Below are 27,644 nucleotides of genomic sequence, written 5' to 3'. Positions count from 1 at the left end.
TCTTCTCTTTCTTACTTGCTTCAGTCTGTATAACAGGCTCTAGGTTCACCTACCTCAGTTCAACTGACTTGTTAATTGTTTTGAATTTGTTTTTATAGGCGCCTCCCCTTTCTTTTTTGTTCTCTTCTCTTGTGATTTGATGACTATCTGTAGTGTTATATTTGGATTCCCTTTTCTTTTTTGTATATATATCTGTGATAGATTTTTGGTTTGCAGTTAGCATGAGGTTTTTGTATAGCAGTCTGTATATATACATGGTTATCTTAAGTTACTCATCTCTCACTTCCAAATGTATTTTAACAACCCTGCATTTGTACTTTCCTCCCCTAACAGTTCTTGTTTTTGACATTATATTTACATCTAATTGTTCTGTGTATCCCTTATTGTGGACAGAGATGATTTTAATACCTTTTCTCTTTTAACTTCCCTACTAGCTTTGTGTGTATCCTTGATTTCCTACCTTTACTGCATGTTTCCCTTTAAAAGTGGAAGTGAAGTCACTCAGTCGTGTCCGACTCTTAGCGACCCCATTGACTGCAGCCTACCAGGCTCCTCCATCCATGGGATTTTCCCGGCAAGAGTACTGGAGAGGGTTGCCATTTCCTTCTCCAGAGGATCTTCCCAACCCAGGGATTGAACCCAGGTCTCCCGCACTGTAGGCAGATGCTTTACTGTCTGAGCCACCAGGGAAGCCTCATGTTTCCCTTTAGTAGTGACGTATTTCATGTCATAATTTTCTCATTTCTAGTTGTGGCCTTTTCTTTTTCACCTAGAGAAGTTCCTTTAACATTTGCTGTAAAGCTGGTTTGGTGGTGCTAAATTCCTACAGCTTACTTGGCTTTAAAGGTTTTGATTTCTTCATTGAATCTGAATGAGAGCCTTGCTGAGTAGAGCACTTGGTTGTAGGTATTCTCCTTGAATCATTCTAAATATATTGTGCCACTTTTTTCTGGCCTGCAGTTTCTGCTGAAAAATCAGTTGATAACCTTTACATACTGGTTTATTTTTTTAGTGTTATATTTTTAAGGTGTATTTATATTGATACATGGAGTTGTGATTTTTCCATTTTCACTGCTGTGTGGTTTTGCATGAATAAACCACACTTTAAAAAACTGTTCTGTTGAAGAGCTTTAAGTGGTTGCCAGTTTTTTCCCTATTACAAGCAATGCTGTAACAAATGTTTTTGTACATGGCCCTGTGTATATGTGAAATTTTTATTGCAAGTAGAAAATTGCTAGATCTTAGGGTAGATCCCCTGGAGAAGGAATAGGCTACTCACTCCAGTATTAATGGGCTTCCCTGGTGACTCAGATGGCAAAGAATCCACCTGCAATGTGGGAGACCTGGGTTTGATCCTTGGTTTGGGAAGATCCTCTGGAGGAGGGCATGGCAATTCACTCCAATATTCTTTACTGGAGAATCCCTATGGACAGAGGGATTCTCTGTCCCTGGTGGGCTATAGTCCATGAGGTTGGATAGAGTCACACACGCCTGAGTGACTAAGCGCAGCACAGCCCAGGGTATGCTCAGCCTTCACCTTTACTAGATTTTCTATATTTTCTAAAGTGGTTGTTAGCATTGTATTTCCACCAGCAGTTTCCACCAAGACTAGTCATCTTGTCAAACATAATTTTTGTCATTCTGATGTATGAGAAATGGTATTTAGTATTTTAAATTTGATTTTCTCTGGTTATCAGTGGCAATTCTAGTTTTTTATGTGTTAATTCCTATTTTTTTAAATTGCCTTTTCTACTCTTTTCTCCATCACCTGTGTTCCTTTTAGTTTCTGGCTTGTCCTTCTAGTTGTTGTGTAGTAAAATTTTTTTGTACCAAAAATTTTCATTTTCAATACAGATACATTTGACAATCTTTTTACTTTATAATTTGCTCCTAGTATCATATTTAGGAACTTTTCCTACACCGAGGTTATAATAATAGTCTTTTTATTAATTAACTGTTGCTCTGTAACAAATTGGGGTTTCCTAGGTGGTGCTACTGGTAAAGAATCTGCCTGCCAATGCAGGAGACACAAAAGATGCAGGTTCGATTCCTGGGTTGGGACTATTCCCTGGAATAGGAAATGACACCCCACTCCAGTATTCTTACCTGGAAAATTCCATGGGCAGAGGAGCCTGGCAGGTTACAGTCCATCAGGCTGCAAAGAGTTGGGCGTCATTGAATCACTGAGCACACATATACATACACATACTATAACAAATTACCAGCAAAACCTATTTGCCTAAAAGAATAAATATTTATTATTCCTTTTCACTTCTGGAAGCAGTGTGTCTGGGTGATTCTGATCTTGGTCTCTTATGAGATTGTAGTCAAGGTGTCGGTCAGGGTTTCAGTCATTTGAAGGCTTAATTACAGCTGGAGGGCTTGCTTTTAAAGATAGCCTACTCAGATGGCCAGTGAGTTGGTGTAGGCTTTTGGTGGGAGGCCTCAGTTCCTCTTGATGTGATCCTTTACCAGGGCCACTTGTGAGTTATAGTTTGGAGGCTGACTTTCCCTGCATCAGTGAGCCAGGAGATAACAGTGGAAACTTAAGTCTTTTATGATCTATCCTTTGTAGTCACTATCACTCAGCTTGTCCTTTGTGGGAGGAGACTGTACTGAGATTGGAATACCAAGGTAAGACGATCACCAAAGGCTATCTTGGAGCCTCGCTAGCAGAGTGTCTTGTGTGTGTGCTTAGTCGCTTAGTTGTGTCCAACTCTTCACAACCCCATGGACTTTAACCCACCAGGCTTGTTTCTGCATGGGGATTCTCCAGGGAAGAATACTGGGGTGGGTTTCCATGCCCTCCTCCAGGGGATCTTCCCAACCCAGGTCTTTCTCATTGCAGGCGGATTCTTTACCATCTGAGCTAGCAGGGAAGCTCAAGAGTGTTTTACGCTTTAAAATAAAATACCTAATAGTTATTTCACATTTAGGCTTTTTTTTTTAATCTACCTTAAGTATGTTATGGTGTATGTGTGTGTGTTTAGAAGGGGACCTAATCTTATTATTCTTCTAAAAGTATAGTAATTGTCTCATTTGCTGAATAATCCATCATATTGTTCTTTTTCTATGTGGGTTTGCTTCTGGGCTCTGTATTCTCTTTTAGCCTGTTTTTAAAAATTCCTATGCCAATACCACTTTACAGTACCATAGATCAATACCACTTGATCTAAGGCAAGTCTCAAACTCTTTACTCTTCTTCATGATTGGCTTAGTTCTTTTTTTTTTTTTTTTTACCCTGCTTTCCTCACTCCGCTTCACTTGAGAACATATCCTCACTAAGCCACTTAAACAAGAGACTCTCTCAGGTTCTACTTCTTTTTTTTTTTTCCCTCCTGTTCATCTCATCCAGAAAACAAAAACTCACTAGATGGGGCAGACTTTGTGCCTTACTCCACAAGACATCCAGAGACCTTTATCTTCTTATTGAACTGCCTGTCTCCCAAGGATATTTCAGAAAGGAATTTACCAAAATGGAATATCTAAGATAGACTATAGTTGTTATAGTTGCTAAGTCATGTCCAACTCTTTTTTTTTTTTTTTTTAGCTTTATCCTGTATTTTATTTTTTTTTCTTCTTTTTTTTTTTAAGGGTTTTATTTTATTTATTTATTTTTTTCGTGCAGCATATATTTTATTAAAGTGAAAGGATAGAGAAAGCTTTTGACATAGACATCAGAAAGAGGTAGAAAGAGTACCCCCTTTTTTTTTTTTTCTTTTTTTTTAGGTGGAATCACACAGTATTTGTTCTTTTGTGACTGGGCTTATTCCATTTAGCTATTTTCAAGGTCTATCTATGTTGTAATCTGTGTTAGAATTTGCTTCCTTTTTATTTTATTTTATTTTTTATGTTAATAAACTTCTGTTTGATTTTGTCCTGCTATTCTGTCAGAACTATTGGCTTAGTTCTTATCTCCAAAGACTGTTAAGAGAGAAACTGTTGAGTAAATCCTTTTGACTTTTAGAATCAGATTCTATGAACATATCTTTTGGGATTTTACTTATTTTAATGAATATAAACATATAACCCTTTTTTTCATTATAAAAATAATAGTTGCTTAGTGAATATTTGTAAAATACAGGTAAGCTGAAAAGCTTTAAAAAAATAAAGTGTCCATAACCCCATCCTCCAAACATGGCCATTATTGTAGCATTAAGAATTTCTTAAGTGTTCATGTCGATGTATGGCAAAAAGCACCACAATAATGAAAGGTAATTAGCCTCCAATTAAAATGAATAAATTAACTAAAAAATTAAATCTGTAACAAAAGACATCACATATTGGGAAAAATAAGGATTAACACTGTTATTGTAGTGTGTGTCCATACAACATTAAGAAAAATATAAATAGAAAAATGGACAAAGAATATGAACAGGCGTTTGACAGAGGTGGATGTACAGAGAAATCCATACACTCTTTCCTCAAATGTTAACATTTTTCCACATTTGTGTTGTTTTTCTTTTTTCTCTCCTCCTCCGTCTCATTTCCTCTCTGTCCCAGTGCTTTGTCACTCATTCCACATCGATATATTTATTAGAAATACTTAAAATATTTTAAAGATACTTAGGTTCAAATACATGTTTATTTTTCTGAACCATTTGAGACATGATGACCCTTTTATTTTCTAAAACTAGAACACGCACGATCTTACATAATTAAAGTGCAGTTATAAAAATCAAGAAACTGAGATTGACACAATGCTATTATCATCCAAATATTGCCAGTAATAATATTCATAGCCCTCCGTCTCCAAAAAATTCTTGGATCATTATGTAAGAGTCATATGACTTCATGATGTCTAGTCATGCAGTGGAAGCACATGGTACTGATTTGTCCCGGTCCTGGTGATGTTAACTTTGATCACTGCTTACAATGGTGTCTACCAAAACTGTTCTCCATTGTAAGGTTATTAGTTTTCCCTCTGTAATTAAAAAGAATCTTGTGGTGTGACACTTTGTGACAATATAAATATCTAGGTATTCCTCAAACTTTGGCCCACCCGTTTCAGCATTCAATTATGGCTCTTGTTTGGGTCAGCTATTTGTGATACATGGTAATTTTCTAATTTACTGTTCCTTTTTCATTTTAATTGATTTTATTACAGAAAATTTTTCTCTTATGGGTGCTGTTTTACTCAATGGATCATAGTCTTTTTCTATCATTATTAATTCTGAATTCTCAAACTATCCTGGATTTGGCCCATGTAAGCCCCTGAAAAGCTAGGTCTATATTATTTTGACATGTTTCCATCAATTTGTGAAGACTTTCTGACACAATAAAATATTCCAGGCTTATCATATAGTTTCCCAGGTCTGGAATGAACCATTTTCCCAAGGAGTTCTGATTCCTTTTCATGGGAAATAGTGTTATCTTTCTTTTATTCTTAATTATCTTTATTCTTCATTACTGTTTGTTTTTATACTATCTTGATTTGTTCTGTTTTTCCGTGACTTATCATACTGCTTTAATTAAGTTTTATAGTTTAGTTCTTTATTTAATTATTAGCTCTCCCTGGTGTATATTTCACCCTAGAGAAGAATCATCTGTTTTTACTTGTCCTCCAGAACCTCATAATTCTTGTTTTTTCTTTTCACCTGTTTGATTATTTATCTCATGCTTCTTCTGGATTCTTCTTCCTTGATTATAATTTTAAAGGGTAGATTTCCCCGGGATCCTTCCCTTCCTCTGAGAAACCAGTCAGTGTCACTGGTCATCTCTGTTGGTAGGAAATCTATACTAGTTCCTTCTCCTTAGGGACAATGTGATAATATGTATCGGAATTACAAATTTACATTCCCATTTCAGGGAGTGTATCCTTCAGGTATATTTTCACATTTTGTGATGATATATGTACAGGGTTGTTCATACAAATGTTGTATGTAATAGCAAAAGATTTGGAGATTATCCACAATAATCTGAAAGAAAACCTTGTTATTATTTTTCTTCCCTTTTCTGCTCATATATTTGTAAGGTTTGATTTTTTTCGTATATGTCAGCAAAAACAATATATTGTAATAGAGTGGAACAAAAGCTCAAATGTCCATAAATAGTGGATAGGTTAATAATGATGCAGTAGTACAGTGGAATATTATGCAGTTGAAAAGGAATAGGAAGAATGTATTTACATGGAAAATCATGGAAAAATCATTGCAGTTAAAAAGAAAAAGAGTAAGGTGCAGAACTTATATAGAGGCCTTTCTGTGTAAAGGAGGGAAGTAAATTGTGTAGTTTTATTTGCTCTATTGGTATATGGCACCCCACTCCAGTACTCTTGCCTGGAAAATCCCGTGGACGGAGGAGCCTGGTAGGCTGCAGTCCATGGGGTCGCTAGGAGTCGGACATGACTGAGTGACTTCACTTTCACTTTTCACTTTCATGCATTGGAGAAGGAAATGGCAACCCACTCCAGTGTTCTTGCCTAGAGAATCCCAGGGACGGGGGAGCCTGGTGGGCTGCCGTCTGTCGGGTCGCACAGAGTCGGACATGACTGAAGTGACTTAGCATAGCATAGCATAGCATTGGTATAAAGGAACTCTGAAAGGAAAAATAAGAAACTAACAGTTTTCCCCAAGAAGAAGGATATGACCCAGGCAGGTCCCAGAGGTATGAAGAGACTCTTCACTGTGTATCTTTTTAATCTGTTTGATTTTTGACATGTGAAAATACTACCTGTTGAATTCAACTTGTCTTCTAGTAAAACTTACACCTGGTTTTACAAATTCGGAGTTTTCACTAGTTCTGAACCACTGGCCCAGAGCATAAAATGTATTTCAACACACTGTGAAGCCTTTTTTCTCTGTAGCTTTATACTTTGCCACTTCTGGCTCCATATTTTACACCCTGGCAACACTGAATGTCCTGTAGTTCTCACAAGTAGCACTGTTTCATAACTGTGTATGTTTCACCTATGTCTTCTCATATTTATCGTTGGAGAATCAGTTTGTTTTCTTCTCTGGAAAGCTGTTGTGCACCTCTGCAGGCTGAGTTAGGTAATTGTGTAATACTCTTTGTGTTTGTCTAGTATTACCCTAACCATATTTCCTTTTAACGATTAGCTCCTTATATAGTACCCACACATAGAGATGCAAAGACTTGCTTTGATTTTTTTTTTCTCCTAATAACTCTGCGTGTAGGGTAGAGGCCATCTCTCAAATGGCTTGTAGTCTTCAGTGGAGACCTTCATGCAGGAATGTAACTGACATATGACAGAGGGTAATAAATGAGACAATAGGCAAGATTATACTTGCAGAGAAGTTCTTTTACATGGGTCTTAAGATGCACCACAGTCCAGATGGAGACCTTTTAATAGGGCCTGTTCAGGAGCAGCAGATAATCAAGTATAGCTTCAATGTAGAGGAATCATGACTCAAAGTGAATTGGGAAGGAAAGTAAAAAAAAAAAACAAAACAAAAAAACAGGGACAGATTGTGAGAGGCCTAACATTCTAGTCTGAGAAATTTAAATAGTATCTTGTAGGCAGAGTAGGACTATCGAATGTTTCTGAACAAAGAGCCAATCTGATATGTGTTTTAGGATGATTACTTTTATACTTTCTGTAGAGTGGTTTGAAAAAGGAAGCAATGAGAGACAGGGGCATCTGTTACGATATTTTATACTGTAAACTACAATGTTGAATATGGAATTGAAAAGGAACAGTCCTAGCTGTATTTTCAAATTCGATTGTTCTGTCCATCTAGTCCATTCAACTTAGAATGGTCTTTTATTTCAAAAGTGAGATTCTATTCATCTTTGGAGAGACAGTTTATATGTAATGTCTACTAGTAATCCACATGTATTAATCGTTCCCTGTTCTGACTGCATTTCACTTATTTATGACTTTTTCATATTCTGTCTCCTAGTAGTTGTCTTACTTACCCCTGAAATTGTTTCCTTCTGGAAACCTTTGTGTTATTTTATTTGACTTTATTCATCTAACACTTATCATATTGTATTATTGTTGTTTGTTTCAGTAAACATTTCTTGGGTACCAAACCTGGAGGAATTCATACTTTTGGCAGTCCATATGTTATAATATATGATTAGATGTCTGAGTTTTTTAGGGCAACTTTATTTTGATTTCTTGCACGTAACATATTTGATGATACATATTATGAACTCAGTATTATGGAGATATCAGAGGAACAGTGTTAGTTAAAAGCCCAATTTAAATCCTGGTTCTACCACTGTAGCCTGTGTATTTAGCCTATTTAAGCCATAGTTTTCTCAACTCAGGCTTCCCTGATAGCTTACTTGGTAAAGAATCCACCTGCAATGCAGGAGACCCCAGTTCAATGCCTAGGTTGGGAAGATCTGCTAGAGAAGGGATAGGCTATGCACTCCAGTATTCTTGGACTTCACTTGTGGCTCCGCTGGCAAAGAATCTGCCTGCAATGTGGAAGACCTGGGTCAATCCCTGGGTTGGGAAGATCCCCTGGAGAAGGGAATGGCTACCCACTCCAGTATTCTGGCCTGGATAATTCTGTGGACTGTATAGTCCATGGGGTCGCAAAGTAAAATGGGAAATTGTCTTGGGCTGCCATGAAAAAATATCATAGACTGGGCAGACTGGACAGAAATCTATCTTACAGTTCTGGAGGCTATGAAGTATAAGAGCATAGTGGCAGCATTTTTGGTTTATGGTGAGAACTCTTCCTGGCTTGCAGGCAATACCTACTTTCTCCTTGTGTCTCACACGGTGGAAAGAGACAGGACAAACTCTCTGATGTCTCTTATAAGGGAAATAATTCCATCATGAGGTCTCCAGCTTTGTGACCCTGTCTAAACCCAATTTATTCCCAAAGACCCCATCACATCTGGGGTTAGGTTTTCAACATGAATTTGATAGGAGGGGGTACAAATAGTCCCTCATTTCAGTTCAGTTCAATCACTCAGTCATGTCCGACTCTCTGTGACCACATGGACTGCAGCATGCCAGGCCTCCCTGTCCATCACCAGCTCCCGGAATTCACTCAAACTCATGTCCATCAAGTCAGTGATGCCATCCAGCCATCTCATCCTCTGTCATCCCCTTCTCCTCCTGCCCCCAATCCCTCCCAGCATCAGAGTCTTTTCCAATGAGTCAGCTCTTCGCATGAGGTGGCCAAAGTACTGGAGTTTCAGCTTTAGCATCACTCCTTCCAAAGAAATCCCAGGGCTGATCTCCTTTAGAATGGACTGGTTGGATCTCCTTGCAGTCCAAGGGACTGCAGTCCAAGAAGACTCTCAAGAGTCTTCTCCAGCACCACAGTTCAAAAGCATCAATTCTTTGGTGCTCAGCTTCCTTCACAGTCCAACGCTCACATCCATACATGACCACTGGAAAAACCATAGCCTTGACTAGAAGGACCTTTGTTGGCAAAGTAATGTCTCTGCTTTTGAAATGCTATCTAGGTTGGTCATAACTTTCCTTCCAAGGAGTAAGTGTCTTTTAATTTCATGGCTACAGTCACCATCTGCAGTGATTTTGGAGCCCCCCAAAATAAAGTCTGACAGTGTTTCCACTGTTTCCCCATCTGTTTCCCATGAAGTGATGGGACCAGATGCCATGATCTTTGTTTTCTGAATGTTGAGCTTTAAGCCAACTTTTTCACTGTCCTCTTTCACTTTCATCAAGAGGCTCTTTAGTTCTTCTTCACTTTCTGCCATAAGAATGGTGTCATCTGCGTATCTGAGGTTATTGATATTTCTCCTGGCATCTTGATTCCAGCTTGTGTTTCTTCCAGCCCAGCATTTCTCATGATGTACTCTGCATATAAGTTAAATAAGCAGGGTGACAATGTACACCCTTGGCGTACTCCTTTTCCTATTTGGAACCAGTCTGTTGTTCCATGTCCAGTTCTAACTGTTGCTTCCTGACCTGCATGTAGTCCCTAGTACTATCTTATACAGTGGTTTTGAAAATTAAATAATTAATGGAAAGCATTTAGCACTGTGTTTCTAGCATAAAAAGTGATGTGTTTGTTTATTCTATTGTTATCAGTATCATTTTGACTTGGCCTAATTTTACATATTATGTAATGGTGGAAAACTAGAAATGAATTGGCGATTTTGCTCTTCATTGATAGAGAGTATGTGATAGTATTAATCACGAAGAGAAATGTAGGAAGAAGGGTAGGATTGCAGGCTTGCTGATGAGAGGTGCTTTATTCACTCAGTCAGGAGGCAAGGAGAAGATGGAGGCAAATGTCAGGTTTATAGATGTAGCATAAAATGCCAAGAGTAGAAGAAAAGAGAACCTTTAATATTCTTTATATGGGTATGACCTTTAAATACAGTTCTTAATGGTTTTTACTCAAATCTTTTATGTTTCTTTTCTCTGATTTCATTGATAAGGATGAATTTTTGTGTGAGCCCAGGAAGCAGAAGTATCATTTTTATCTTTATCCACAAATAACACTAAATTTGTTTTGCTGGATTTTCAAAAGTTCTGTTTCAGACATTTTGAATCTTTGACATATTTTGACAGTTTAGAATTGGGCTATAATCTATTCCTATCCTCTAGCTTGTGGGATTTACTTTCTCCTCTCTAAGTTAATGAATCAAGGGCTTATTAGCCTTTCTAGAACTATTAAGAATCTCTCAATCTTTCACTTTTGGCAATAATTGTCTCCACATTTACTTTATAGAGTCCCCTTTGGTGGAGCCCACAGGCGGAGAGGAAGCACAGGATTCATAAGATGGCGGGCGGGTGAGTGACTGAGAATTTGGGCTGAAATTGGAAAAAAAAAAAGTGGCAGTGGTTACACCTTAATAAGAGGAATGAATTTGAAGTCTGAGTTGGGACATTACGTTGTCTTGGTCAGGTCTGTAAAGAATGGAATGGTTTTAAGGTTTATTTTTTCAATACAAAGTTTATTAATACTTTATATAGCATAGCTATCATGCTATATTGTATGATTTTATCAAAATTCACTCTGTGACTCAACATATAATCAACAGTTTGAGGGAACATAGAAATATTTATCTGCGAGTACATCATCTTTTGTGGTAGTAGTGTTTAAAAATACATCATTAAATTGTGGTTTGGGGCTTATCTTTTTTGTTTTAAAAACAGAAATTTCACCTCTTAATAATATAACCTTGAGTTGGCATACTGGTTTACTGATGAATTTATGAATTTTCTGTGAGTGTATGTAGTGGTGTGTAGTTAGAGGAGGCTGACAGTACAGTTACAAAGGAGAAAAAGTTTGTTTCCGGGACCCTTTCACTGCTGTTTCCTTATTCCTTCAGCCTCCTCATTTGGTTGAAGGGGTTATCCTGCACAGGGCCTTGACAGCTCGTCTTTGTTTCTTTTGTTTTTGTTTTCTTTCCTTTTATTTTTTGACAGGTTATCTTTGAAAGATTGAATAGCAGATTATTTTATGTTTAAATGAGGGCTTTTGAAAATCCAAACAGAATTTCCTTATGATGAAACTAGAAACATTGACATCTATTGGGAGAAAGATTTTTAGTAAATAGAGTTTTTTTTTTTTTTAGTAAATAGAGTTTTTTGACTCTGCTTCTTGAGTCACAACCTGTTGCCAGGTAGGAATGGACACTGTTACAGATCTCAAACATGCTAGAGTCTGAGTATCTGTGCTAGGTCTTTTATATATTCATTTGATCCTCACAGGGAGCTTGTGAGATAGGCATTCTTACTCACATTTTATAGTAGAGGTACTGCAAGAGGAACGGAGACGTGAAGTCACCTTCCTAAAGAGGTCCCAGTGGAGGCACATCTTAAAACTCTCAGACTCCAAACCTTTTACATTTACCAGTACACCAGTATTTGACGATCATTTTATCTTCTTGCTTAATCTGTAGTTCTTTTGGTGAATATAAGATATCTTGCCCTCAAGAATTCCTTTACATGCTTCTACAGAGATGGCTCCCCATCTCCTCTGTATGTCACCACACTAGACCATGCTGCTTGTAGTGGGTGAGTCTTGAACTTTTTGTGTGTTTCTTGCTAGGAGTATAAAATTGCCTTATTAGTAGAGATGGCTAGCAACTACAACATTGAGCGGTAAACATACCCAGTTAGGTTTGTTTGTTTTCTAGCAGATTGACTAGCTCTGAAGTTTGTATAGGTGTGTATATATGAGAACGTATATATGTGTGACGTATATGTGTAAACTGTAATGTTTGGGAATTATCACAGCAAGAATGAATAAATTTCTCGTTATTGATGCTTTTGAACAGGTATATTCAGGATTACAAAACATTTTGAAAATGTTCATTCAACAAAGCATTATAAAGTGCCAGATTCTATACTGAACACAACACGAAAAACACATGGTTTCAACCCTCAATGCAATGAAAGTTTAAAAGGGAGACAAACGTGTGAGGTAACTATTAAGATACTCTGTAGTCATTATAGTGATGGAGACGTGTAGGACAAGGAGTGGGCATACCATGAAAGGTCAGGTTAACTGTGCTTGGGTGACCTAAGAAGGGGCTGCAGTTTAGACTGAAGGCTGAATGTATTCTTGACTACAAGTCAGTTCATGGTGTACTTGTACATCCTACACACACAGCATTTGCACAGACAGCGTTTTCCTTCCTTGTGCATGTACACGTAGTGTTAGGCGTGGACACTTGGTGTTTTCCCTTTACCTCAAATCACACATCCCCGCATGTGTCTTTCAGAAGGCTTCTCCTGTAATTGTTTCTTTGTTTCCCTTTATTTTTCTGTTCTACAGCTCTAAAATTTCTCTGGTTTTTGGAAGGAGGCAGACTAATTTGTGGATAGTAAAGGAAAGTTAAATTCATGATGATCACTCTATTTCTGCATTCTCTACAGCACTTAGTAGTGAGTGAAGCATCACAGTGATGGTGGGAAATGGTAAAGAGATCAGGGTATTGGAACTAGGCACGTGATTGCTTTATAATTTTTACTGTCACACAAACGGTTTTCTTCTGCCTAAAATAAAGACTAAAAGTGTGACTAGCTATGTTCTTGAGCTGAGAGTGAAATAGAGGACAGTCGCCTAGAGGAAAACACTGCATTCAGTGGTATATTAATTACTTCCTGCCCCATTTTGATTGTAAGGCTTTTTGATGAATTATGCTTATGAAGCATTCCCTTATGATTAAGGATTAGGATACATGCCTATCTCTGTCTCTAACGTATGCTGGTTTTTATAGGCTAACACACTGGCATATATTTAGGCAGTTCAGTTTAGTTGAGAAGCCACTTTCCATGGTATTATGGAAAGAGCCCTACACCTAAAGTTAGGAAAACTGAATTCTGATTCTGCCCCTGCCTCTTAAGTAATTTTTTTTCTCCTTTGATCTCATCAGGTAACCTCTCTTAGGTCTCAGTTTCTTGCTTTTTAAATACTGGGATAGGATAATGCTCCTTAAAGTATTGCTCAGCTCACAGTTTAATTATTTTATTGTTGACAAAAGGCTATTTATTCACCTACTAAATCTTTATTGCATGCTTCCATATTTCAGGTTCTGTGTTAGGTGCAGTCAGAGACACATGGAGGATAGATGTATGGTCAGTGAGAGGGAATCGAGAGTTGAGAAGTAAACTTATACAACTCTGGTAAATTTTTGACAAAGGTAGCAAGACCATTCACTGTGGGAGGATAGTCTTCAGCAAATGATGCTGGGAGAACTGGACTTCCACATGCAGAAGAATCAATTTAGATCCCCACTTCATACTGTATACAAAAAATAACTCAAAATTGATTAAAGACATAAACATGAAAGCTACAACTATACATCTCTTGGGCTTCCCTCATAGCTCTGTTGGTAAAGAATCTGCCTGCAATGCATGAGACCTGGGTTCAATTCCTGGGTTGGGAAAATCCCCTGAAGAAGGAAATGGCAGCCCATTCCAGTATTTCTCCCTGGAGAATTCCATGGACAGAGGAGCCTAGCAGGCTACAGTCCAGGAAGTCAAAAGAGTTAGACACAACTTAGTGACTAAACCATACATCTCTTAGAAGGAAATGAGTACATCTTTGTGATCTTGAGCTGGGCAATAGTTTTTTAGATTTGGTATCAAATGCATGAGCAACCAATGAAAAACCGAAAAATTAGAACTCATCAAAATTAAAAACGTGTCAAATGACAGTCTTAAGAAAGTGAAAAGATGATCTACAGGATGAGGGAAAATATTTGAAAATCATATACCTGATAAAGTACCCAGAGTATATCAAGAATTTTTATAAATCATCTATAGCCCAAATTAGAAGTGGCCAAAAGATCTAAATTGACTTTTTTTTTTTTTCAAAGAATATACACAAATGGCCGGTAATACATGACAAAATGCTCAACATCAGTAGCCAGCAGAGAAATGCAAAATCGTGGGAGATACCACTTCACACCCATTCAGTTCAGTTCAGTCCAGTCGCTCCGTCATGTCCGACTCCTTGGAACCCCATGAATCACAGCACGCCAGGTCTCCCTGTCCATCACCAACTCCCGGAGTTCACCCAGACTCATGTCCATCAAGTCAGTGATGCCATCCAGCCATCTCATCCTCTGTCATCCCCTTCTCCTCTTGCCCCCAATCCCTCCCAGCATCAGAGTCTTTTCCAATGAGTCAACTCTTTGCATGAGATGGCCAAAGTATTGGAGTTTCAGCTATAGCATCATTCCTTCCAAAGAACACCCAGGACTGATCTCCTTTAGAATGGACTGGTTGGATCTCCTTGCAGTCCAAGGGACTCTCAAGAGTCTTCTCCAACACCACAGTTCAAAAGCATCAATTCTTTGGTGCTCAGCTTTCTTCACAGTCCAACGCTCACATCCATACATGACCACTGGAAAAACCATAGCCTTGACTAAATGGACCTTTGTTAGCAAAGTAATGTCTCTGCTTTTGAAATGCTATCTAGGTTGGTCATAACTTTCCTTCCAAGGAGTAAGTGTCTTTTAATTTCATGGCTGCAGTCACCATCTGCAGTGATTTTGGAGCCCCCCAAAAATAAAGTCTGACACTGTTTCCACTGTTTCCCCATCTATTTCCCATGAAGTGATGGGACCAGATGCCATGATCTTTGTTTTTTTGAATGTTGAGCTTTAAGCCAACTTTTTCACTCTCATCAAGAGGCTTTTAGTTCCTCTTCACTTTCTTCATAAGGGTGGTGTCATCTGCATATCTGAGGTTATTGATATTTCTTCGGCAATCTTGATTCCATCTTGTGCTTCCTCCTGCCCAGGGTTTCTCATGATGTACTCTGCATATAAGTTAAATAAGCAGGGTGACAATATACAGCCTTGACATACTCCTTTTCCTGTTTGGAACCAGTCTGTTCCATGTCCAGTTCTAACTGTTGCTTCCTGACCTGCATACAGGTTTCTCAAGAGGCAGGTCAGGTGGGCTGGTATTCCCATGTTTTTCAGAATTTTCTACAGTTTATTGTGATCCACACAGTCAAAGGCTTTGGCATAGTCAATAAAGCAGAAATAGATGTTTTTCTGGAACTCTATTGCTTTTTCCATGATCCGGCGGATGTTGGCAATTTGATCTCTGGCTCCTCTGCCTTTTCTAAAACCAGCTTGAACATCTGGAAGTTCATGGTTCACATATTGCTGAAGCCTGGCTTGGAGAATTTTGAGCATGACTTTACTAGCGTGTGAGATGAGTGCAATTGTGCGGTAGTTAGGATGGCACTCATCAAAAAGATGGACAATAAAATGTGTTGGTGAGAATGTGAAGACATTTTAACCCTCATATACTGCTTGTGGGTTTGTAAAGTGGTGCAGCTGTTTCGGAAAACAGTTTGGCAGTTACTTGAAAACTTAAACCAAGTTACTGTGTGACCCAGCAGTTTCATATCTAGGTATATACCCAAGAAAATTGAAGTCATATGTTTATACAAAACTTGTCTATGAATGTTCATAGTAGCTTTATTCATAGATGCCCCAAAAGTGGAAATAACCCAAAGTCCAGTAACTGTTACATGAGTGAATAAAATATGGAATAATCCATAAAATGGAATATTATTTAGCTGGAAAAGTAATGTAATATACATGCTATTACCATGAATATACCTTGAAAACCTTCTGCTAAGTGAAAAAAGTCAGATACAAAAGGCCATGTATTATATGATTCCATTTATATGAAATGTCCAGAATGGGGAAATCCACAAAAGACAGAAAGCAGGTCGTCAGGGCGAGGAGGAAGAGGGAATGGAGAGCTCAAGGCTGCTAATGGGTTCAGGCTTTCCTTTTTGGAAGGTGAAAAGTTCTGAAGTTAGTGCTGATGGTTACACAATCTTGTGAATATACTAAAAACAAAAACTGTATTCTTTAAAATGGTAATTTTTATGGTGTATGAATTGTATCTCAATACATTTTTTTTTTTTTTAAGACCTGATCCTTTCCTTCATGGTACTAAAATGAACTGCTTAATATGATAGAGATAACAAAGGGTTCTATGGGAGGCTACAGTACGACATTCTGTCCTGCTGTGTGGAGTTGGGGTCAGACTCCTGGAATAAGTAACATTGAAATGAATTGACACTACTTAGGTGGAAAAACTGGTACAGTGGAAATTAGGAAACAGGAAAGAATATATCAGAATTAATAACTTAAAGCAAGTTTAGTTTCAACAGGTATAGTCTCCTACTCCTGTCATTATGTAAGATTGTCACAGAACTTTTACCTTAAGTAATTTGATTATCCTGTAATGTGTATTATGAAAAAAATATATCTTAACCTTCTGGAGGAAACGGAGCATTTATTTTTCATGATTTAATTCTAAATATTTAAAAATTTCAGTCTTATAGCATTTTAAAATTTAAATTTTCATGAAATCAGAGCTAGATTCTATAAGTTGTTTATGCTGGGTTTTGTCTCCCCTTTCCCTTTTATATATTTTATAAGCCAAGTTTCCAACCTTCCTTCATATAAAAATTGTATTTTCATTCCTTTTGACATTTTGAGGTTAATTTCAGAACCTTGTAAGAATTATTTGCTCTGGGGTTGGGATATTACAAATGTTTGTCTCTTTTGCTCTTAGGTAGTAAAATATTTTCTTAAGAAATTTTAAGCATGTACAAAAGTAATAATAGTCACGCCCATGCAATCAACATCAGCTTTAAAAATTTCCAACTCATAGCCAATTTTATTTTATTGTACACTCACCTGTTCCTTTACTTTCTAAATTATTTGGGAGCAGATCTCAGAAGTCACATCATTCTTTATGCATGTTCATGTATCTCTTAATGAAAAGAACTCTTTTCTTTTTAATATGTATTATTGAGACATTTTTAACTTGGAATGTTTTCATATGAAAATAAATTATTTAGAAGTTACCTGTTGCTGAAAATGAATAGTTAATTTTTACTCTTTTATACAGTGTTTTATTCACTTATATACAGTGTTTATTTCTTCTAATAAATACTTGGTATGGTTCCAAAATCATAAAATTGATGGTATGAGAATGTGGTTCATAGTCTTTATGTTCCTCGTGGTGATTATTTATGATTAACTAGGCCTTAGAAGGCTTCCCTGGTGGCTCAGAGGTTAAAGCGTCTGCCTGCAATGTGGGAGACCTGGGTTCGATCCCTGGGTTGGGAAGATCCCCTGGAGAAGGAAATGGCAACCTACTCCAGTATTCTTGCCTGGAGAATCCCATGGACAGAGGATCCTGGTAGGCTGCAGTCCATGGGGTCTCAAAGAGTCAGACACGCCTTAGAAATGACAAAACTTTTCTCCACAGCTGATCATGTCCTTTTTCCATATTCAGTGGGCTTTACTACTTGGCCTTATAGGAGTGTCTATCATTTAACATGATGAGCTACCAGCCCTTGTGGAATGTACATCTTTAGGCTTCCTTGGCATTTGACTTTCTTGGTTCATTCCTGTATTGGAGTGTTCTTTTACTGGCACATTGTCTTTTGATTTCCACCGCATGCGACTGTTTCTCATTCCTACTCTGTTCTTAACCCTCTTTTATTCTCTCTGCAGACTCTTAGTTCTGCTGTCATGCTGTGCCGTGCCTACGTGCTTAGTTGTGTCTGACTCTTTGTGACCCTTTGGGCTGTAGCCCGCCAGGCTCCTCTGTCAGTGGGGTTTTCCAGGCAGGAATACTGGAGCAGGTTGCCATTTCCTTCTCCAGGGGATCTTCCTGACCCAGGGATTGAACCCCCATCTTCTGTGTCTCCTGCGTTGCAGGCGAATTCTATACCCGCTGAGCCATCAGGGAAGCCCGTGGCTGTCGGGTTAACATGACATTATTACTTACATTATGTATGTATTAGTGAATCCCAAATATTTGGTACTAGTGAACGAAAACACCTATGTTTAATATTCTAGTTAATTATTTAAAATGTTCCCGTGGATATATATCTGCTTCCTCTTTCAGTCTCCTGTGTACCTGCTGTTATGTTGTTCTGTTGGCTCTTCAAAATGTATGTTATTTGTATTTTCATTATTAGTACCTATTCTGTGCTGAACTACTTGTAGGTCATCTGAGTGCTCCTGTCTGTGATTCCATAAACCTGTGTGTTCTCCATAGTCAGAGCAGTGTATGTCTCTCCCTTATTAGAGTTCAGGCTCTTTGGGGCTGAGATTGGATTTTATTCATGCTAGGGTTATAGTACATGAGACATAGAAATATTCATTAAATTGTTAAATGAATTCTAATCTGTTTACCTACTATATTCCAGCAATATCTACCAAAGGTCTTGTCTTAGTACATCCTATGTAAAGTACTCCTTGAGAATCCAGTAAAGGTGGTACAGTCTCTATCAATGTGCCCTGTAAATTTCTGTCATAGAAGTAATTGAAATCTAAAGTTATTATTTATTTTCTTTTTTATTACTTTCCCCCCTTTGAATGTGATTGTAGGGACCATGACAGTTTTATACATTTTATGTATACATTTTGACATAACATTGCACATGGTAGGACCTTAATAAATACGTACTAAATACAGATGAGTGTGCTTCCTCCTTGGTTGAGAGCAGTGTACTTATCCATTATACAAATAATTTCACAATGATTATAAACCTTAGACTTGAATCTTTGTTTTATTGTTATCGGACTGATTTTTTTTTTTTTTTTTTTTGCCCCTCTGTGCTGTGAAGGATTGGGAAGCCTGGCATGCTGCAGTCCATGGGGTCAGAAACAGTTGGACAAGTCTTGGGACTGAATGACAACTGTGTTGCTTGTAGGATCTTAGCTCCTTGACTAGAGATTGAACCCAGCAGTGAGAGCACCGGATCCTAACCACCAGGCTGCCAGGGCGTTCCCAGACTGATTTTTCTAAAACAGTACTTTCACTGGTGAAATGTCTAGTCAAACTCTTCTGCCAGATCTGAGATAGGTTCTGGGAATACAAAGAGAATATAAGAACTTTGTTCCTTACTTTTATGGGATTTTGAAATAAAGACAAAGAAATGCTTAAATCCCCTTGAGGAGGTCAAGGAAAGCTTCCTAGAGGACTTCTGATATCTCTAAGGTTTTTTAAAAAATTTAAAAATTTCAAAAATTGTGTAATTCATAGGAGCCATTTTCCCTGTCAGTAGCAAAAAATTTCAGTAATCACAAAGAAAAGACTGATTGCTACCAGCAGGAAATTGTTGGCTGTTTCTATGGCTGCCCTCATTCTGACTGACTTGAGTGTTTATTTCAACCTAGAAGTAGTAACTTTGGGATTTAAATGTAATTCCTTACTAGATTGGAGAAGGCAATGGCACCCCACTCCAGTACTCTTGCTGGAAAATCCCATGGACAGAGGAGCCTGATAGGCTGTGGTCCATGGAGTCGCTAAGAGTCAGAAACGACTGAGCGACTTCACTTTCACTTTTTACTTTCATGCATTGGAGAAGGAAATGGCAACCCACTCCAGTATTCTTGCCTGGAGAATCCCAGGGACGGGGGAGCCTGGTGGGCTGCCGTTTATGGGGTCGCACAGAGTCGGACACGACTGAAGTGACTTACCTTACTAGATAGAGATGATTTTTAGGTTGTCCATTATTTTGTTAGCTGAGATAACTGAAAGGAGAATTCAGCACTGTTGTATGTGGCTTTACTGAACCCAGTGCAAGCTTTCCTTATTTGTGGTTGGTTTGATTTTTGTTTGGTTAACAAGGGAATTAGGAAATACTTGCCCTTAGCACTATTAATACACTATTTTTTTTACTTATTTATACAACTAATTTACTTATTTTTGTTTTCTCTTTCATTCTTGTTAGAAGGTGAGAACAGAATTTTTGTCTGTGGTGTTCAGTTCAGTTCAGTAGCTCAGTCATGTCCGACTCTTTGTGACCCCATGAATCGCAGCATGCCAGGCCTCCCTGTCTATCAGCAACTCCCGGAGTTCACCCAAACTCACGTCCATCGAGTCGGTGATGCCATCCAGCCATCTCATCCTCTGTCATCCCCTTCTCCTCCTGCCCCCAATCCCTCCCAGCATCAGAGTCTTTTCCAATGACTCAATTCTTCGCATGAGGTGGCCAAAGTACTGGAGTTTCAGCTTTAGCATCATTCCTTCCAATGAACACCCAGGGCTGATCTCCTTCAGAATGGACCGGTTGGATCTCCTTGCAGTCCAAGGGACTCTCAAGAGTCTTCTCCAACACCACAGTTCAAAAGCATCAATTCTTCAGCACTCAGCTTTCTTCACAGTCCAACTCTCACATCCATACATGACCACTGGAAAAACCATAGCCTTGACTAGATGGACTTTTGTTGGCAAAGTAACGTCTCTGCTTTTGAATATGCTATCTAGGTTGGTTATAACTTTCCTTCCAAGGAGTAAGTGTCTTTTAATTTCATGGCAGCAATCACCATCTGCAGAGATTTTGGAGCCCCCAAAAATAAAGTCTGACACTGTTTCCACTGTTTCCCCATCTATCTGCCATGAAGTGCTGGGACCAGATGCCATGATCTTAGTTTTCTGAATGTTGAGCTTTAAGCCAACTTTTTCAGTCTCCACTTTCACTTTCATCAAGAGGCTTTTGAGTTCCTCTTCACTTTCTGCCATGAGGGTGGTATCATCTGCATATCTGAGGTTATTGATATTTCTCCGGCTGTCTTGCTTCCAGCTTGTGCTTCCTCCAGCCCAGGGTTTCTCATGATGTACTCTGCATATAAGTTAAATAAGCAGGGTGACAATATACAGCCTTGACGTACTCCTTTTCCTATTTGGAACCAGTCTGTTGTTCTATATCCAGTTCTAACTGTTGCTTCCTGACCTGCATATAGGTTTCTCAAGAGGCAGGTCAGGTGTTCATTGCTGTATAAATATTTGTGGAATGGATACTTATGAAGTCCATTGATAGCCTTAACAGAGTAGTTTAAAGAAAATAGTGGGGATGGAAACTGGTTTATATGGTTGAGGATATCCTGAACTGATAGTGATCTAAAAATCAAACAGGAATAGATTTTTTTTCTCAATCTATTTTTTTTCTGTATTTTATTTACTAGATTGAAAACAGTTGATAAAGAAAAATTATAAAAATTCCCTTAGCCACTTTTTTTTTTTTACTGCTGATGGATTATAAAATCTTTTTAAAATTAACATGTTCTACTAGATTTCTTTTTTCTGTAATTTATATATAACCTTTCTAATCACTAAATTCATTTATCATAAGTTATATGCCCTCAACTTTTTAAGACTTTTTAAATTTTTGAAAAAAATGAAAGTTTTAGGTGTTTTCTTCTTTAACCTAAACATAGATGTGAAGTGATGTATCAGTAAATAGTTTTAGACCTTAGATTAATTTTATTTTTTAAAGTTACTAAGCAAATGTGTACCAAAAGTAAATATGTATATAAATGACTTTACATTATTCATAATTCTAAAATTATACATCTGTCTAGTGAATGTTGTTCTGCATGTTGCTAAATAATTAATAGTAATTAAAAGGTTAAATATAAGCTGAAGAAAGCTTTGAATTCTGAAATGTTTGCAACAGCTAGTAATCTGACTGATGCAGACGTTTTTGTCAAAGTTGAAAAAGTTAGAGCTAATTAATTTCTTGGGAGACATATGATGAAATTGTAGGTGTGATAACATATTTGAGTAACATATGGTAGTTATGGGGCACCTTTCTAATGATTGAGCAGCCAGTTAAATATAGACTTTTTTGGTTGTTTTTCTTTTATTATCATTCTTTGTTAATGCATTTTTAAAGTAATTTTGCTTTCCAGAAGTCAGTACTCAGGATTTAATGATTTGTATTTAAAATATTATCATGAATACTTTTTTCTAAATTGACATAAATTTAGTAAAAATTTTTCTTAAAAGTACAGCCATTTTTTTCCCCCTCAGCATATGTATGTACTGTATTTAACATAATTAAACTAATCCAGAGTTTAAGGGATTGTACTCTCAGTACACATTGTTTAACTCAGATTACCCTTGAATGAAGATTTCCCCCAAATATTTTATGGTTACTTTTGATATATTAATATAAACAGCACATATCTGGAGGCTGGCATGGCAACCCACTCCAATGTTCTTGCCTGGGGAGTCTCCATGGACAGAGGAGCCTAATGGACTATAGTCCATGGGGTCGCAAAGAGTTGGACGTGACTGAGTGACTAAGCACAGCACAGCACATATAGATATGTATTTTTTTACTTTAGCTGTGTTTTTCTCTCATAAGGATTCAGTGTTTGCATTTTGACTAATTTCCTTCCTTCCAGTCTTACTTTCTGAATACTGCTTGATTATGATAGCAGATTAAAAAAAGAACTAACCATTCTGTTACTAAAATAGTGTCTTACACCTTGGTAGAGGAAATTTTGAGTTAAGAATTTTGCAAATAGAGACAAGTAATGACTTAGAGATTTTTGTTTTCCCTCTTTTAAAAGTTGGATTTTTACCAAAATTTGTATGATTATAATGTAATGTCTAAATCTAAAATTTTCTATCATTCAAAAATCTGCAGAGTAAAACAAATTCAGGATGGAAATGCTTCTGTTGTGCTGCAGAGCCAGCCACTGGAGGGTGTTCACATTAATTTCTCTTGGTCTCAGTATTCTGCTGATCTGTTAGGTTGATGGAATGAAATATAAATGTGAAGGCTGTGCACTCTTTTTAAACTTTTTATTTTTTACTGGGATATAGTCGATTAATAATATTGTGATAGTTTCAGGTGAACAGAGAAGGTACTCAGACATATTCCCCCAAACTCCCCTCCCATCAGGTGGTGATATAACATTGAGCAAAGTTCCATGTGCTGTACAATAAGTCCTTGTGGTTATCCATCTTAAATATAGCAGTCACACATAATTTAAAGAGACAATTAACTGATTACTGGGTTCCTAAAACACTATGGTACTTTGGAGACAAACGGTATGCATTAGAATCTACTTCCCATGGGAATTCCTTGGCAGTTGTCAATAAGAAAAGATGTACAATGTGAGAGTTGCAAAAGTTTTATTCAGGGCAAAATGAGGCTGCAGCCTGGGAGACAGCACCTCAGTTAGCTCTGAGACATTGCTCCAGGGCTCTGCTTTTTTATGTCATCTGATACTAAAGGAAAAGTGATATTTGCATCTAAAATGAAACAAACTGAGAGGGAAAATGATTTTAAACCTTAAAGGAAAGTGAATTGCAAGTCACTCAGTCTTGTCTGACTCTTGTGACACCCATGGACTGTCACATTCTCCAGGCCAGAACACTGGAGTGAGTATCCTTTCCCTTCTCCAGGGGATCTTTCCAACCCAGGGATCAAACCCAGGTCTCCTGCATTGCCAGAGGTTCTTTACCAGCTGAGCCACAAGGGAAGCCCAAGAATACTGGAGTGGGTAGCCTATCCCTTCTCTAGCGGATCTTCCTTACCCAGGAATCAATCTGGGGTGTCCTCATTGCAGGCGGATTCTCTACCAACTGAGCTATGGTGATGTGTAGATTCTAGAATTATGAAGGAGGTCAATATAATGTTCCTTTGGATTCTCATCTAGAAATTATTCAGAATATTGCTATATATATATATATATATATATTTGTGCATGCCAAATCAGTTTAATATCATACAACTTAATAGGTCAGTAAAGCTGAAAAAATAAAGTCTTTGAAGTATGTTGAAAATTGTATGATACGCGGTTGGCAGTTTGTCATTTCATGTATATAGGAAACTGTTTCCCTTTAATTCTTCTTTTAATAATCTTACTTAAAAATTTGCATAGAGTTAGAGGATCTAGCATTTCTAGAAACCTCCCAACTTGATTTACTAAACATTTTTTATATTACCACAGTTGTTTTTATTTAAATTTGAATATTCTACAAAGAATTTTGGTATGGACATCTGTTCTCTGAATTCTTCCTTATTCTGAATCTGTTGCAAAGATTTCCTTGTCAGTTGACTTGCTTTTTAGCCCATGGTGACAAAGACAGATATTCATGAGGGGACTTCTGGAGAATTTTGCTCCAGTTGGGCTCTGAACTTAAGCCTTAAGTTAATAATAAAGGTGAACTTTCAAGTGACTTACAATAAATCACTTTCTCATTAATTTAATTAAATTTTTGTAAAATTTGGATTATTACTTAGTTATCTGTGAATACTGAGTCTTAAAGATAGCAGGATTTTCTGTGTATAGCTTACCAGTTTGAAAATGAGTTTAGAGGTTTATTCTGGGTCTGTGAACTTTAAATAATTTAATTGGCAGGATTGTTAATGGTGATTACAATCTCCAGAAACAAAATCCTAGTGAATAGACTCTTCACTTTTGAGAACTAGCAGTAAAATGATGATATAGAAATTAACTGTTTTGTTAATTATCAACAATAATAAAATAAACATTAAGTAGGATAATTTTAAAAATTATAATCCGTATAATTCTAGTAAACAATAGGCAGTATTAAATGACAAATGGAAAGATGATAGTTTTTCATTCAGTAGGAAAATTTTATATTTGATTTTGTTTCATAGTTGAATAATTGTTTTGCTTTCATAAGTTGTTAAAATATTTTTTATTCAGATAAATCTGTCTCTATGTCATAAAGAAAGTAAATGACAGATATCTGTAAGCCAACATTGAATTTCACTGTAAAACTTGGCCCCAACCCTGAAAGCTATGGTTCATTCTAGAAATATTTCTGGAACAGTGAGTGAATGATTTTGGAAGATGAGATTTACATTTTAAGTACAGTGTTAACAGTCTTTACCTTGCCATGCATAATTTTTGTTGCCAGATGTGCCAAGGTCAGTGTTTTAGCCATTCCTGTCTTATTATTTTCTGAAATTACTAAGTAACTATTGAGGGGACTTAGGATCAAAAAGAAATTTTTGGAGGAAAATACATTAAGAGCCTTATTAATAGTGTGGAAAATAGTCCCTTTTGTGGAGCATAATATGCTCTGTCACATGGAAATATTTTTTGGGATGCTTTCATAGCCATCTGTAGAGGTGAATCTTTGATTATACGTAAGTCAGATAAAAAAGATAATTTTGACATTGTCTTTCCTTCCTGATATACCTTGCTTCTGCGAAATAGTGTGTTAGCTTGATCACATCATTACAAAGGAGTTTCATAGTCTGCAATTAAAAGTATGCATAGTAAATTCATTGTTTATGTTTTTTAGTATTTTCTGTTGACATGAAAAATTTTAAGAACAGATGATCATCAATCTAGCCTGAGAATAAATGATTTTTTTGCCTCTAGAATGAAAGACTAATTTTAATAAACGTATTTAAAATCTATCCATTTCACATACTTTATTCACTAAATATGTGCCAGAACATTTTAGAAACTCAGAATTACTATGAAGCTACTACACTTACTCTTTTGAAAGTTGGGAGAAACTGTAGATGCTTTATTCATTTACAGTTACCAGGTATCTGACAAACATCTATTATTTTGACTTACTAGAAATTATCTTAGCATCATAATTTCTTATGAGACATTGAATTGGACCAATTTACCCAGCAGGAAAGATTCTGAGATAAAGGAACTAAAATTTTGTGCGCTTTGTCTTCAATAATAAAATAGTTACCATGTTTCTTAAATGAATATATATTACTCTATTCCTTAAAATACATTCATATTATTTGCCTTGAAAAAACTGTCTCTAGGTTAGATGGTATCTCTCTCGTTAAATCCTTCCTATGTATCAGGCATGGTGAGGTGTGCCTTGCATGCAGTAAGCCATTTTATGTGTTTAAACGTTAAGGATAAAGTGGAACAAGATCATTAGACCTCTGACTGCAGTCACTGGGGTGATCTGTGTTATTTAGGCCTATGTAGCTAACTGGGAGTGCTCCTTCATAGGTACAAATTGATAGTGCAGCTGACTGACAGATGATCCCCAGGTTTTAGGAAATCTTTCCAAACTTTTGTTCCTTGCTTGACTGAATTTTCAGTAGCCGGGGAAGATTTTCTGTCAATTCTGAGTTTTGATGTTTGGGATTCAATAACCTCAGATACGCAGATGACACCACCCTTATGGCAGAAAGTGAAGAGGAACTAAAAAGCCTGTTGAAAATGAAAGAGGAGAGTGAAAAAGTTGGCTTAAAGCTCAACATTCAGAAAACTAAGATCATGGCATCTGGTCCCATCACTTCATGGCAGATAGATGGGGAAACAGTGGAAACAGTGTCAGACTTTATTTTTTTGGGCTCCAAAATCACTGCAGATGGTGACTGCAGCCATGAAATTAAAAGACGCTTACTCCTTGGAAGGAAAGTTATGACCAACCTAGATAGCATATTCAAAAGCAGAGACGTTACTTTGCAAACAAAGGTCTGTCTAGTCAAGGCTATGGTTTTTCCAGTGGTCATATATGGATGTGAGAGTTGGACTGTGAAGAAAGCTGAGCGCCAAAGAATTGATGCTTTGAACTGTGGTGTTGGAGAAGACTCTTGAGAGTCCCTTAGACTGCAAGGAGATCCAACCGGTCCATTCTGAAGGAGATCAGCCCTGGGTGTTCATTGGAAGGAATGATGCTAAAGCTGAAACTCCAGTACTTTGGCCACCTCATGCAAAGAGTTGACTCATTGGAAAACTCTGATGCTGGGAGGGATTGGGGGCAGGAGGAGAAGGGGACGACAGAGGATGAGATGGCTGGATGGCATCACCGACTTGATGGACATGAGTTTGGGTGAACTCTGGGAGTTGGTGATGGACAGGGAGGCTTGGCGTGCTGCGATTCATGGGGTCGCAAAGAGTCAGACACGACTGAGTGACTGAAATGAACTAAACTAAACTGAAGTACTTAGAGTAAGTAAAAGGGAAGTGCTTACCAAAGTGGGTGCTGAGTCTTGCCTCAGTCCACTGTTCTCCAACTATTCATTTTTTTTATTCAGTCAAATATTTATTGAGTACCTGTTTGTTTGTGGAGCTCATATACAAGTGAGGGAAATAAACAATAAGAAAGATAAATACATAAAGCATGTGATATGTTAGACAATAGAGAAAAATCAAGTCTAACCGTGGGCCTTCATATCTGAGGATGCATATTCCTAGGTTAGAAGCCATTGCCTCTATTAATCAGGTGTTTTCTCAACTAACAAGATGGGCCACCTTAAGTGTAAAACCACATTATGTACCTACAGTGCAGTTTGGGAGTATTAGGGTAAATTGTTTAGAAGTATCATGATATAAACGTTAGGTGCCTTCATTAATGTAGGAGATGCATTCTAACCACACTGTTTATTGTCTAAAGAAATAATATTTAATCCACAGAGGTATGTTCTTTAATATCTTAGAAGTCTAGCTACCTTGTTCATAGGTGTGATTATAAA

The 27,644-nt window shown here is 37.3% G+C and overlaps 1 protein-coding gene across 10 annotated transcripts in view; it reads left to right on the top strand.

Annotated features, from left to right (window-relative positions):
* The window catches only part of AKT3 (AKT serine/threonine kinase 3), a 281,741-nt gene that overhangs the window by 50,068 nt on the left and 204,029 nt on the right, over positions 1–27,644 (top strand). For 3 of the 10 annotated variants that reach the window (XM_086344914.1, XM_086344913.1, XM_086344908.1), the window contains exon 3: positions 10,629–10,690. The exons of the other annotated variants lie outside the window; for them this stretch is intronic. The gene's annotated coding sequence lies outside the window, so the exon portion shown is untranslated. The remainder of the gene's footprint in view (positions 1–10,628; positions 10,691–27,644) is intronic. 10 annotated transcript variants of the gene reach the window in all.

This window comes from Bos grunniens, chromosome 16 (assembly GCF_055505025.1).
Source record: "Bos grunniens cultivar Pamir isolate PY7600 chromosome 16, Bosgru_T2T1.0, whole genome shotgun sequence".
Lineage (NCBI taxonomy): Eukaryota > Metazoa > Chordata > Mammalia > Artiodactyla > Bovidae > Bos > Bos grunniens.
This window is presented reverse-complemented; position numbering and strand designations above follow the sequence as displayed.